This window comes from Emys orbicularis, chromosome 14 (genome assembly GCF_028017835.1).
Source record: "Emys orbicularis isolate rEmyOrb1 chromosome 14, rEmyOrb1.hap1, whole genome shotgun sequence".
Taxonomy (NCBI): domain Eukaryota; kingdom Metazoa; phylum Chordata; order Testudines; family Emydidae; genus Emys; species Emys orbicularis.
The window spans coordinates 42,840,579-42,854,634 of NC_088696.1; positions in this window are offsets into that span (position 1 = coordinate 42,840,579).

The following is a 14,056-nucleotide window of genomic DNA, read 5'->3' on the forward strand; positions in this document are numbered from 1 at the left end:
GGAGCCTGCACCCACACCCCAACCCTCTGCCCCAGCCCTGAGCCCCCTACTGCACCCCAAACCCCTCATCCCCGGCCCCACCCCAGAGCCTATACCCCAGCTGGAGCCCACACCCCAATCCCCTACCCCAGCCCTCAACCCGCTCCTGCACTCTGAACCCCTTGGCCCCAGTCCAGAGCCCCCTCCTACCCCCCAAACCCCTCATCCCAGGCCACACCCCCAGCCGGAGCCCTCACCCCACCCCACACCCAACTCCCTGCCCCAGCCCAGAGCCCCCTCTTGCACCCTGAACCTCTCATTTCTTGGAGTTTGTTTGTAAACAGAGGCAGGTGATTAAGCGAACAAAAGGCTTGTCATTCAAGTAAATTAAGGATGGTTAGATGACCCTGAAAGCATTGCAGGCACTTCAGTTAAAAGAAAGGAAACAAAGGGTAGGAATGAATGGTGAGAAGTAAATGGGGTCCCCCAGGGAGCTGTACTGGGCCCAGTCCTATTCAACATATTCATAAATGATCTGGCGAAAGGGGTAAACAGTGAGGTGGCAAAGTTTGCAGATGATACAAAACCACTCAAGATAGTTAAGACCAAAGCAGACTGTGAAGAACTTCAAAAAGATCTCACAAAACTAAGTGATTGGGCAACAAAATGGCAAATGAAATTTAATGTGGATAAATGTAAAGTAACGCACATTGGAAAAAATAACCCCAACTATACATACAATATGAGGGGGGCTAATTTAGCTACAACAAATCAGGAAAGAGATCTTGGAGTCATCATGGATAGTTCTCTGAAGACGTCCACGCAGTGTGCAGCGGCAGTCAAAAAAGCAAACAGGATGTTAGGAATCATTAAAAAAGGGATAGAGAATAAGACGGAGAATATCTTATTGCTCTTGTATAAATCCGTGGTACACCCACATCTGGAATACTACATACAGATGTGGTCGTCTCATCTCAAAAAAGATAATCTGGCACTAGAAAAGGTTCAGAGAAGGGCAACTAAAATGATTAGGGGTTTGAAACAGGTCCCATATGAGGAGAGATTAAAGAGACTAGGACTTTTCAGCTTGGAAAAGAGGAGACTAAGGGGGGATATGATAGAGGTCTATAAAATCATGAGTGATGTGGAGAAAGTGAATAAGGAAAAGTTATTTACTTGTTCCCATAATACAAGAACTAGGGGTCACCAAATGAAATTAATGGGCAGCAGGTTTAAAACAAATAAAAGGAAGTTCTTCACACAGCGCACAGTCAACCTGTGGAACTCCTTGCCTGAGGAGGTTGTGAAGGCTAGGACTATAACAGGGTTTAAAAGAGAACTAGATAAATTCATGGAGGTTAGGTCCATTAATGGCTATTAGCCAGGATGGGTAAGGAATGGTGTCCCTAGCCTCTGTCTGTCAGAGGGTGAAGATGAATGGCAGGAGAGAGATCACTTGATCATTACCTGTTAGGTTCACTCCCTCTGGGGCACCTGGCATTGGCCACTGTCAGCAGACAGGATACTGGGCTGGATGGTCGTTTGTATGTTCTTATGTTGGCTCCAGGATGACAGGGTGAGAAAGGGCTCTGGGGATGGAGGGAGGGAGAATCCAAAATCACTGTGACACTCCACCCCATGCAGCCCCCTCCGCCTGCACCTATGCCACCCATTCTCTGCCTGTGCGGCCCCCTAGGACTCGGTCCCCCCCCTCCACACGCAGCCCAGTTAGCAGCCCTGCTCACACCAGCCTGACCCAGCACGTTCCCGCGCCCCGCACACAAAGCTGCTCCTGTGTGCAGAGAGCGCAGAAACCAGCCCCCAGAGGTCTCCTTATATAACACAGAGCACGTTGCTCCAGGCCAGCCAGGTGCCCACGGTGGGCAGGCTTGGCCAGCGCGCCTGCCAAGGACAGGGCATCTCCTCCAGCGTGTAGCAGAGTTTATTTACTGACAGGGAGCGGCTTGGCTCCAGGAAGAGATGCGCTGCTGACAGACACACAGACCATTATGCAGCTACCGGCGCCTTTCCTTCACATCCCTCGCACAAGACTAGCCTGGCCCATTTCTAGTCAGTTTCACTCCCTGCCCTGGGATTGAATTAAATTCCCCACTCCTAAAGAGAGAGCCGGAGGCAGTTGATGTGTGATGTTTAATAAGGCATTCAGTATTGCAGGGGGGGTCTCAAACTTCACTGCACTGTGACCCCCCTTCTGACTACACGACCCCAGGATGGGACCGAAGCCTGAGCCTGCCCGAGCCCCATGCCCTGGGTAGGGGGCCCAAGGGCTTCATCCCCGGTCAGGAGGCCTGTAACCTGAGCCCTGCCATCCCCGTCAGGTCCCAGCAAGTCTAACGTCAGCCCTGGTGGCCCCATTAAAACCAGATGGCGACCCACTTTGGGTTCCTGACCCAGTTTGAGAACCACTGCAGTATTGTCACCAGCCCCGCCCCGCCCCCAATCACAGGATTGGCTTAAAACCAGGAGAGTTTTTAAAGTAATAATACATTTTAGGTGCTTTTGATTTGCCTTCTGAGTTTTGAACCTCTAAGGTTGCTGTTTTCCAGCTTCCCCCCCGCACCTGGGAGGGTTAGCAAGGTACCTTGCTACTAATGAAAGCAGAGCTTCTTAGTTAACCACAGGACTCCGGGGGCTGAGGGGTTAAAAAAAATCACCAGTGTGAGCCTCCCACTCAAATCACACGCGTGTGCAATACTGTGCCTTGAGTGAGAGCGGTCTGGGCATGCTCAGGCCTAGAACCCGCGCGCCGGCCTGCCTAACCCGGCACGTGAGCTCAGGCCAGTGTGGGGTTCCGGTCGCTTTGCTCCAGGTGCCTCTCTTGGGGGGCAACACAGGAACCTGCACCAGAGCACGAGCCAGCCAGTGCTGTGCTGCTGCCCACTGCCAGGCTGGGCGCTGGCTGCTTGAGCCAGCTCTTGTATGTGTGAGCGGGGGATGGGCCCGCTATTGTGGGGAACTTCCCTGGCTTATACTCGACCCCGGTGAAATGGGCTGGCGAAAGGATCTGAGGCCTCGCTCCCACTCCCTTTACCCAGAGGCCTGCCTGACCTCGAGGGCTCCCCTTCCCCTCTCCTGTGTGGCAGAGGCCTCGTAACCCCAACACGGCTGGGCACAGAGTTCCTGGGGGGGGAAGGGGGGGGCTCGACCCCCAACCTTGTCGTGGTCACTTAGGGCAGGGGCTCGGGTGTCCCCCCTCCAAGGTGCTCTCTCTGCACTGGACACTTCTCTGACCCACTGATCATTCCATACAGTTCAAAGCAAATACAAATGATTAAACACCAATTAATTAAAAAATAAGGAGCAAATGGCCAAGGAAAACCGTCACCCTGCTCTGTGGCACGGGGACGTCACAACCAGCGTCTCTGGAATGTCCGGGCAGTTCAGTCTGTTCCTCACACGTCCCAGGCCCCTGCCCAGGCCCTGGCTGTGCTGCAGGGAGGCTGTGGGTCGGACACTCGCTCTGGTGGTGGCCACACGCCCTCAGGCTCTAGGTGACAGGACCCTTCCCCCCAGTGTCAGCCCCCGCCCCGTCAGGGTTACGATCCCCCCCAAGCCAGGCCTGCGCTGGGCCTGCTGCCCAGGGTCCCCCTCGCTCTCCCCAGCTGCTCACTGCACCCAGCTCCGGACTGCTCCAGCTCCAGCTCCACCTCCACCCTGTCTCACCGCTGCTCTGCCTCCCGCTCCCTGGGCTGCTTCGCTGGCCCCCTCTGGCTCTGGTTGCTGCAGCTCTGCCCCCAGCACTGACCTGCTCCCTGGGCTGCTTCTCTGGTTCTCTCTGGCTGGGACGACTCTGCTCCCCAGCTCAGCCTGGGGTCCTGATTGCCCCTCGGCCCTTCCCCTTCCTTTTGGTACTGGGAGCCAGCAACCAAAACACCTCCACTGAGTGTTAGCAAGGGGCCACCAGCCCCCTTTCATAGGCACAGCACTGGAAGCGGGTGCTGCCATGTGCTCAGGGCCGGCTCTGGCTTTTTTGCCGCCCCAAGCAGAAAAAAAAACCTGCGGGACAGCCGGAGCGGCGAAGGAAAAAAAAAAAAAACCCCCGTGGAGGGTGGCCGGAGCCACGGTGCAAGCGAGGACTCCCTGCGCTGCAGACGTGCCCTGGGCAGCGGAGTGCGCGCCCCGGCTAGAAGGGGGAGGGGGAGGGAGCGGGGGGAGAGAGAGAAGGGGGGGCGGCCAGGGCTTCCTTCAGCCGGGGCACTTGCCACTCGGCCCCTCCCGCCGTGCCGCCTGCTCCACGCTGCTCCCACCTGCAGGTGAATTGAAGGTCGGCGGGGAGGGAAGGACGCGGGCTGCCGGGCTTGCTGCAGACCTGGCACCGGCTGGGGCAGACGGAGCGCGCAGCCCGCTCCCAGCGGGGCACTACCCTCCTCCGCGCCGCCACCCCCTACAGGGCGGCCGGAGCAGCAAACCAAAAAAAAAAAAGGGTGGCCCTGCCACTCTACGATTGGGCGGAATGCTGCCCCTTAGAATCTGCCGCCCCAAGCACAAGCTTGCTCGGCTGGTGCCTGGAGCCGGCCCTGCATGTGCTGTATCACCAGCTTTCCTAGAGCTGGAGGCGCCTGACAGACGCAGGGTCCCACACAAGGGACAATAATACGCCCATCTCTAGTTCCTCCCAGAAGAGGATCTCAAAGCACTTTACTGGTATAAATGACTGGACCTGCTTAGCCCCCCTGGCAGCTGGGTCAGTAGCGTCATCCCTGTTTTACAGATGGGCACCACAGCGAGTCCAAGGCAGAGCCAGGAGTACAGCGACGCTCTCACAGCCCCCAGGCCTGGCCACTGCAGGAGGCTGGGGAGAGCTGGAGGAAGAGGGTTGCTCCGGTTTCAGAAGGGCCCTCGTTTGGTGTGATGTGAAGGGAAGCTGGAGCCATGCTCTAAAGCCTCAGCACTGAGCCCTGGCCTCCCGGCAGACTCCATACTGATCTCGTTCCTACAGCTGGGCTGCCAGCTGCGGCCCTAGGAGGCCATGCTGCCCCCCGGCCCGTGTACACGTCCGTGGCTCAGCTCATACCCCCAGTGGCCGCGCTGCCACAGCAGCGTCTCCCGGTTCTCCCGGCTGTGGGAAGCCAGGCCTGTGCTGTGAAGCTGAAGGCCCCATTTCAGCTGTGCAAGGTGGGTCTCTGGGGCTGGACAAGGCAAAGCCCAGGAGAGACGCGCCCTGCTCGTGTGCGTCTGCTTTACACCCTAGCACATCCCTGCCTAGGCTTGGCTCTGCCAGCCACCGTGTTTCCATGGGCAGAGCCCACAACTCAGTGCCTCCCACACAGTGGGGCTGGATGCGGGCCCCAGCTAGCACTAATTGCCACCCGGGCAGGGGGCTGGGCAGGGGATTTCCTAGCGATCGCTTTGGGTGGCACTTGCAGCTCCACGGTGCCATCTGCTGGGCAGCAGAAGCTGTTGGAATAAGTCCAAAATGTAACACTGGCTAGAAATACCTGTTAACTGTACAACAGTTTAAAGAGACCATCTCAGGTTTAAAAAGACCAGCCAATCCTGCTCCCCATTGCACAGATATAATTCAGGATTGGCTCAGGCGCAGCCAATGGAATCATATCACCTAAAACCTAATATATGCAAATAATGCAAGTTCCCCCATCGCCATTGTAGACATCTTCCATTCTTAGCAGGAGACATTTAACAATCAGATTCGTTTTGCACTAGTGAGGCTGTTAATTCCCTTGTTCCATTTCTCTTGGCCGCCCCAGTGAAAACAGACCAGTCCGATTTTCGGCACGTTCTAGGCACTAGCTGCAATGTTTGCGCTGCAAACCGGAAAGGGGGACTATTTTTAAAACAAATTTCTAGTTTGACTGTTGACAATAAATGCGGGAACCAGGCTGCTGGGCTGAGCGTCTGGCAAAGCTTCTATTTACAACCCAGCCTTTTGGAGTGTGTTTCGTTTCCTTTACGCCCCACCCACAAAGCACCAGTTGTAACCTAGTCAGGCAGGACTGCATGGGCAAAAGGGGAGGGGAAGGCGCAGTCTCTCTCAAAAATGGCATTACTTGAGTGACTGATGCCTCCAATGCTTATGGCTCAATGTCCTAACTGATACAGCACAAGGATGGGACCCAGCTGGTGTCTGTCCTGACCACCAAATCACACTAGGGAACAAGGCATGTGTCAGAAACAGCTCCCCAGCGGCCTGCCTTACATCAGCCATTGACAGAGATGCCCCATGAGATGAAAGGGTCAGAGGTGATCAGGGCCAGCTACAGTGCTTGGGCAGGACCTTTTGCACATGAGGCAGACACGCTAACTGCTACTCTACAGCCACGGTGGGCAGCTCTATTGCCCCATTCCTCACCTTCCCCTCTCCTAGATCTCTCCAGCCCCTTTCTCAGCCCAGCGTCCGGCAACAGAAGAGCCCTGTGGTGCGGTGTGACATACCAGCGACAATCCAGACCAATGAATAGCTGTGTCCCCCCTGCCCTCTAACCTGGGGTGTCCTTGCTGCTGTGGCCTCCAGCCTGGACTGCTCACAAACAGCCTCCAGCATGTAAGTCACTCCCAGCTATGTCTGTGTGTGCTGCAGCCAGCCAGCCAGCCGCCCCTTGGCTCCTACCAGCCTGGGTTATGCTGCAGGGTGACCCCAGCACACCCCAGTCCTAGATTTCCCCCAGAAATGTGTGTCCTGTACTGCCCAGCCCTCTCCTGGACAATACAAGCCTGTACAAAGGCTGTTGTTTGATTGATAGAAATGCTGTGCACACATCTTGTTACCCAAATGGCGTTTCCCAGCCACTCAATTCAAACACACTGGATTAGATAAAACAATAAAACAAGTGTATTAACTAGAAAGAGGGAGATTTTAAGTGAGTCAAAGTAATGAGGCATAAGAGGCAGACATGGTTACAAGAAAAATAAAGATAAAACACAACTGGTGTCTAACTTAAACTATGTTAAATTCACAGGAGTGTGCGGTTTTTGTACCCTTCCCCAGACACAGCCGTCTTGCAAGGAAAGAGAAAAGTCAGGCTGGGGCTGTAGGTGCGAGACCAACAAGGGCAGTGCTCTGGGAAGCAAACGTGCTCACACTTTCTGTGATTTCTGTAGGAATACCTGGCAGCTATGATTCCTGCCTTTCATCCAGCTGGCTTCTTCCCCACCATGACCCGAACAGGTGCCATAGGGCCAGGAGCTCACTGATAGCGAGTGGTGAGATTCAGCTGGCTTGACCAGTTCAGCCTGCCCCAATTCACCGATGTCACAATCTATATCTAATAGGTGTCATGTAATACCGCCCCGATCCTTACTGTTCTTGCGTGCTGTATGTACACGGGGGTATTAAGAGTTGGGGCTACATGCTGGAATTATGACTAAAGTGTGGTTAAACCAGGCATGCCAGGGGAAGTGACTAAACAGCTGTGCCCTAGACAAAAGCATGTGTATTTGCTTCCCTGACCAGTGCAGTCATCAGGCAGAGACAACGAAGATCCATTTACATATTAGGTAAACAAAGCTAGCGCATGGGGGAGGGGTCAGCATGGCAGCTACACTCCAGCGAGTGCGAGACGTTTGGTCTGGGTTTTTACATTGCAAAGGGTTACTGCTCTATAAAGACGGGGGGCTGAACCTCAAGTGACAAGCAATTGACTCAACGGATTGTACACAACGTTACTGTATTATAAAAGCATGCCGAGCGAGGTGTGTTCTGACAGCCTATGCCACACTGGGGATTAATACCAGCATCAAATGTCTCTCTTAGTGCTAGATCCGGCCTCATGGCTATGCGTTGATATTAGGCTTTACACACAAAGTGTGACACCGTGTCTCCCAAAGAGGTGGGAATGTCACAGCTCTTCACCCATCTGGTGGAATCAAAACAATGGACGTCCACTGAAACCAGGTTATTGAACTTGGGCAGACCTAAGCAAAGCCCAAAGCCATCTTTGGCACCCCTCACTAGCCCGACACAAGGGATCAGAGCTCTCACAAGCTGAGAAAGATGGGCCCTTCAACTAAGGGGGAGGGCTGAAGTCCCTGAATATTGAAGCTAGGTGAGAAACCTGCCTGGGCCAAGATCGTTCACCTAGCATGCCAAGGGAAGCCAGCCCCTTGTTCCACTGTGGAAGGTCCTGATGAGGGAGAGTCAGCCATGGCTGGGAAGAAGGACGATTGATAAGAACGCTGCCTTGAACAAAGACTGTAGCTTGTTAAGTCTCAATCAGTAGAAAGTGTATTTTGGTTTGTTTTATGTGTAACTCTTTCTGGCTTCATTCCCGATACCTGAACTCACTTTATCCTCAGTATATTTTGGTCCGACATTTGTTTTATGTTTACTATAAATCAGCTCAGTGCTGGGTTTGAAAGGAAGGGGGTATTTACCCCAGTTACGTTAACAAGCTGTAATGTGCGTTTGTCTTGTTAAGGAGCAACCAACCCCATTATTTCTCCGAGTGTCCAGGTGAGGGCTAGATACTGCACCCGGTTTGGGGGAAATTCAGGCCTGGGAGTGTGCTGGGGACACCCCGCTGGTGGTAGCCAGAGTAGGGCTGGAGACAGGCTGCTGACCCAGGGCTGTCTAGCACACAGACACCCGGCAGGCTGGGCTAGGAGCTACAGCAGCAAAGCACTGCCAGGCACCCAGGTTTGCTGGCTTGGATCGTGCCCCCAGCAGCGTGACACCCACTCAGAAGCCGTCACTTTCTGCAGCTCCCCCAGGAAAGGGTGCAGCTGTCATCACATCAAGAGCCTTCCTTTGGCTAAGGGAGGTTCACAGGGCTGCTGACGCCGAGCACCGAACCAGGGATCTTGGAGGTTGCAAGTTAGCAGCCTCTGAACTGAGCTACTCTGGCAGCTGTGCGCTCCTCAGGGCGTTCCTTCAGGGCTCACACAGACAAAGAAAGAGAGTCAAGGCAGCTCTTGTGTAGCTGGTTTATCAGAGCCAAGGAACGTTTTCTGCTTGGGCTGTCACGACCCCAGGTTTCCTGTACCCAGGACTGGGGGAAAACTGCTACTGCCACCAACTCTGCAACTTGCTCTTGTGTCACCCCCTCACTCCGCTCCCTTTGGCCAGGACCCTGGCCCCAGAGTCAAGTGATTGCTGATGAATATGGAAACTGCTCCTCAAAGGCCGCTCCAGAAAAACCCTGTCACCACAGCTCCCCACCAGGCTTGGCTACCACACGGGCTGAATTAGTTACAACTAACCCCACAAGTGAACTCCTGTACTGTTCATCTAGAGGTGCCCTCTTCACCTTCTCAAGCCCTGGAAAGTCTTATGACAGATCCCAGGTCAGACGTCCTCCTCAGAAGCTTCTGGGTCGTACGCCCCCAGCCCCGGTCTCAGTGCCGCCTTCCCTGATGGCCGAGTCTCTGGTGTCCTGAGCATCCAGCCCAGGATCTTCAGCCAGGTCCTGGAAAAACCCACTTCTAGTCGCCAGCCTCAACTACCTCTCCCGCCCGGGCCTCTCCCGACAGCTGGCATTTGAACAAGCAGTCCATGGTGGCGCCTAGCAACTGAACAAGTCTTGACAGAGTACTCAAATGTCAGGTTGTGGGCTGATGGCCAACCCCGGCTTTACTTCCCACAGCTCATGCGAAAAACAGCAGTAACCCCCGTCACGCAACCGGGACACGGGTGGTTTTAAAATAGAATATTGCAGCAGTTAAAAATACAAAAATAAAAATGTTAATTATGTCATTTAGTGTCTTTTAATCTTTGAAAGGCAACTCTTGCATGGAGAGACCATAATTAAATTTTAGAATTTCTTAAACCCTGGTTTCCCATCACTTAACCACTCAGCACTAGCAAAATGAGATTTGTTTGGTAATACCATCCCAACTAAGGTTCAGGCACTACCATAGGCTAGAACCAATTTGCTGGCAAGCCTTCGAAAAGAACAATCACCCCAATGAAGCATGTCCAGATCAAGTGACAGATTGTCTCCTGTTCGCTAACAAGAATCAGCCACCTCACCATGGAGCTAGGAAGCAGGACAGGCGAAAGAATAGGTGAGACACAAGAACACACATGCGAGTCCCTGGTATTAATTACAGTACAACTTTTATTAATACTGGAATCTTCACAGTGCATTCGTTACTTGTAGCAGTGACTATTTAAATCAAGGGCGGGGTGGGGAACAGGATAATTGTTCGAAAAAGAAAAGAAAAAGAGAGGGTGAGGAAAGGATAGCGGAGGGGGAGAGACAGGAGCACGGGGGGAAATAAATTAAAAAAAGAACAAGTTAACAACAGCACCAGAAAAGTTACTTCAGTCGAAAGACATTTTTTTAAAGGAAATTTTTTTTCTCTGTACAAAATGAAAAATAAAACCAAAAAACAAACAGTTGTCACGCGTCGTCATCAGCTCTGGTCACAATAAGAGGGGCGGGAGAGACGGGACGGAGAGAGGTTATAACTAATCTTTATTACACAGTGTCCGAGTAACGGGTTGAGATGCGACACACACACACACACACACCCCTGGGCTGGTGGGGCGGGATGGGATCTCCCATTTCGAGCTATGTACATCGTGGTGATCTGCTGTGCTTTGCATGAGGAGTGGGAGAGAGGAGAAAGAAAAGGCCAGGGAGGAAGGAGAGGTTGTGCTTTCTTAAAGGCCTTTCACAGATCCTTAAAATAACCATTTTCAAAGACTGACTAGGGCCTTCGGACCCAGGAACGCGGCTCCTGGGCTGCAGTTCAGACTTTTGCTTTTCACATCAGAGTTGGACTGTACATGCTACTAGCTTGGCCTTTATTCTTAATGCAATCCCCCCTCTCCAGCCCCACCCATCACCCAGCTGCTTCAGAGAGGCATAGGGCTGCTCCGCTTGGCTGAAGTGTTTCTCAGAGAACAGGAGAGCCAACCCCCAGCGTGCTGCTGAAAGCCTGGCAGGCTACAGGAGAGATGAACAGTAAGATCAAAACCATGGGAGTCAACTACAGTGCAACGCCACCCAAATCAAAGGGATCTGCTCATCTCCGGTGCAACTCACCCAAATCAAAGGGATCTGCTCATCTCCGGTGCAACTCCACCCAAATCAAAGGGATCTGCTCATCTCCAGTGCAACTCCACCCAAATCAAAGGGATCTGCTCATCTCCGGTGCAACTCAACCAAATCAAAGGGATCTGCTCATCTCCGGTGCAACTCACCCAAATCAAAGGGATCTGCTCATCTCCGGTGCAACTCCACCCAAATCAAAGGGATCTGCTCATCTCCAGTGCAACTCCACCCAAAGCAAAGGGATCTGCTCATCTCCGGTGCAACTCACCCAAATCAAAGGGATCTGCTCATCTCCGGTGCAACTCAACCAAATCAAAGGGATCTGCTCATCTCCAGTGCAACTCCACCCAAATCAAAGGGATCTGCTCATCTCCGGTGCAACTCACCCAAATCAAAGGGATCTGCTCATCTCCGGTGCAACTCCACCCAAATCAAAGGGATCTGCTCATCTCCGGTGCAACTCACCCAAATCAAAGGGATCTGCTCATCTCTGGTGCAACTCACCGAAATCAAAGGGATCTGCTCATCTCCGGTGCAACTCCACCCAAATCAAAGGGATCTGCTCATCTCCGGTGCAACGCCACCCAAATCAAAGGGATCTGCTCATCTCCGGTGCAACTCACCCAAATCAAAGGGATCTGCTCATCTCCGGTGCAACTCACCCAAATCAAAGGAGATCCCCAATCACTGGGCCATTATATCCATAGTAGCTCAGTCTGCGTATCCAGGGTCTGACATGGCTCCCATCGCTGTAGGATCCCCGCTGCCCAGCTACTGTTCAGTGCAAAATACACCAGGCCAAGGGTAGCCCTCGTGTGACTCCCTTCTCCTGTAATAGCCAAATGGTGGTTCTCTGTCCCCATCCCACTGTGGTCGGCCACCTGGTGACGATGGTACCCTACAGCTATCGGCTATAGGGCTCCTGGGTGTAAGGCCAGGGCGTCTGGCTTCTTAAGGTAAAGGGGTGAGGAAGGGAGGGGGGTGGACTAGACCAGCTCTCAACCAATCATAACTCATCATTTCTCTAGCAAGTTGGTTGAGTACTATTCATTCCTATCCAATCAGATGCAGGGAAAGACTAGCTCTCCCCTTTCCAAATCCAAACCCTACACACCACATGGCCACTGCTGTTCAGCCAGGACACCCGCCCCTAGCTTTCTCCCCTCCAGTCACGCACCAACTCATCACAAATCCCTCCTCCTTCCCAACGGCACCTTCCATTAGCCAGCATGCTGTTGTAGGTTTGGGGTGGGGGGAGGGCAAGAGGCAGACAGCTTGAGCACCCTCACACTCTACCAGCTCGACATGCATGGCAGGGGGCGTGGAGGAGGCCAGGCATAGATTCAGATTCCAAGGCCAGAAGGGCCCACTGAGATCACCTGGTTTGCCCCCCCGCCCCGCCCCCCCCCAGCATGGCACCGGCCATAGGACTGCCCCACAGTAATCCCTAGAGCAGAGCTTTTTGGGAAACAGCCAGTCCTGATTTTAACATCGCCACTGATGGAGAATCTACCTCCACCCTTGCTAAATCGCTCCAATGGCTAATTACTCTCCCCGGGAAACATATACACCTCCTTTCCAGTCTGCATGTGTCTTGCTTCAACTTCCAGCCACTGGCTCGTGTTAGACCTTCGTCTGCTAGATGGAAGCACCCATTATTCAATGGTTGTTCCCCATGTAGATACTTACAGACCGTGATCAAGTCACCCCTTAACCTTTTCTTTGTTAGCTAAACAGACTGAGCTCCTGGAGTACATCACTCCAAGGCAGGTTTCTAACCCTTTAATCAGTCTCGCGACTCTTCTCTGACCCTTCTCCAATTCACCCACATCCTTCTGGAACGGTGAGCACCAGACCTGGACACAGGATTCCAGCCGTGGTGGCACCAGTGCCAAATACAGAGACAAAAGACCCTCTCTACGTCTACTCGACATTCTGCTGATGCATCCCAGGGTGGCATTCGCTCTTTTGGCCGTTCAGCTGATTCTCCACCCCCACCCCCACATCTCTTTCAGAGTCCCTGCGTACCAGGAGAGAGTCCCCCAGGCCACAAGCATGGCCTATGTTCTTTGTTACCAGATGTGGACATGGACATTTACCCTTATTCAAATGCATATGGTTTGCTTGCACCCAGTTTACGAAGCGATCCAGATCATGCTGAATCAGTGAGCCCTTCCTTTGGCACAGCGGCTGCAAGGTCTTGACGGGAGCGCACTGGCCCCATTCCTGTTCTCCCACTGTATTTATCCGACCAACCCGGCAAAGCCCTGCTGATAAGCAACGAGGGAGGTGTGTCTATCAGACCGGGTTATGAACAGAACACAGACAGACATCCCTAAATCTGTCCCCACCCTCCCGCCTCCCAAAATTAATGCTTCTGTGGCTCTATTGCCTCTAACTCGAAATCCAGTCAATAGGGGGACAGCGATCAGGCCACGGTCTATGGTTTCGCCATTGACTTCTGAGGAAGGACGCAGCGCCCCATCAGGGTGGCAGGAGCCCAGGAACCTAGTGCTGGGAGATGCCAAGAGGCCATGATTATTGGGGCGCTCATGACCATGAGCCCCAGGTGGCCTTGGGCAAAGCAGCATTAAATTTACCATCAGAGCTCAATGACAAGGAGCTGTGATCGAGGGCCCCCATGTGTCCCAATGAGAACCGTGTCCTCACAGACAGAACTCCAGCGGGGCTCGTGGGCTCTGCCCGCCGGCTCTGCTCACCTGGTAACCGGTTGGGCCACTGAGGCGAACGGGCGTTTTGTAAAAGGAGCAGGTCTGATTCTGCCACCTTTACTCCCACTGAGTAACACCTTCCTGTGTGAGGAGTCCCCATGCTTTTCAATGGGACTGTGTGGGGAGTAGGTGCGACTGGCCGTGAGCCTGGGAGGGTGTGGGGAGAATGGCCCCTGAGCAAGACCTGAGATTCCCATTCCTCATGGGACGGCATCTTACTGGGAAAAGGACGGCTCAGGGCATGGGGTCCCCGCGGCACAGCCCTGTGTAGCGTAATGCCATGGATGGGCCTCTCAGCTCCAGGGCACTTCCCCATGACAAATCTACTGGGTCCCGGTGCGGGCTGTCCCGGACCTGTGCAGCTGAGCC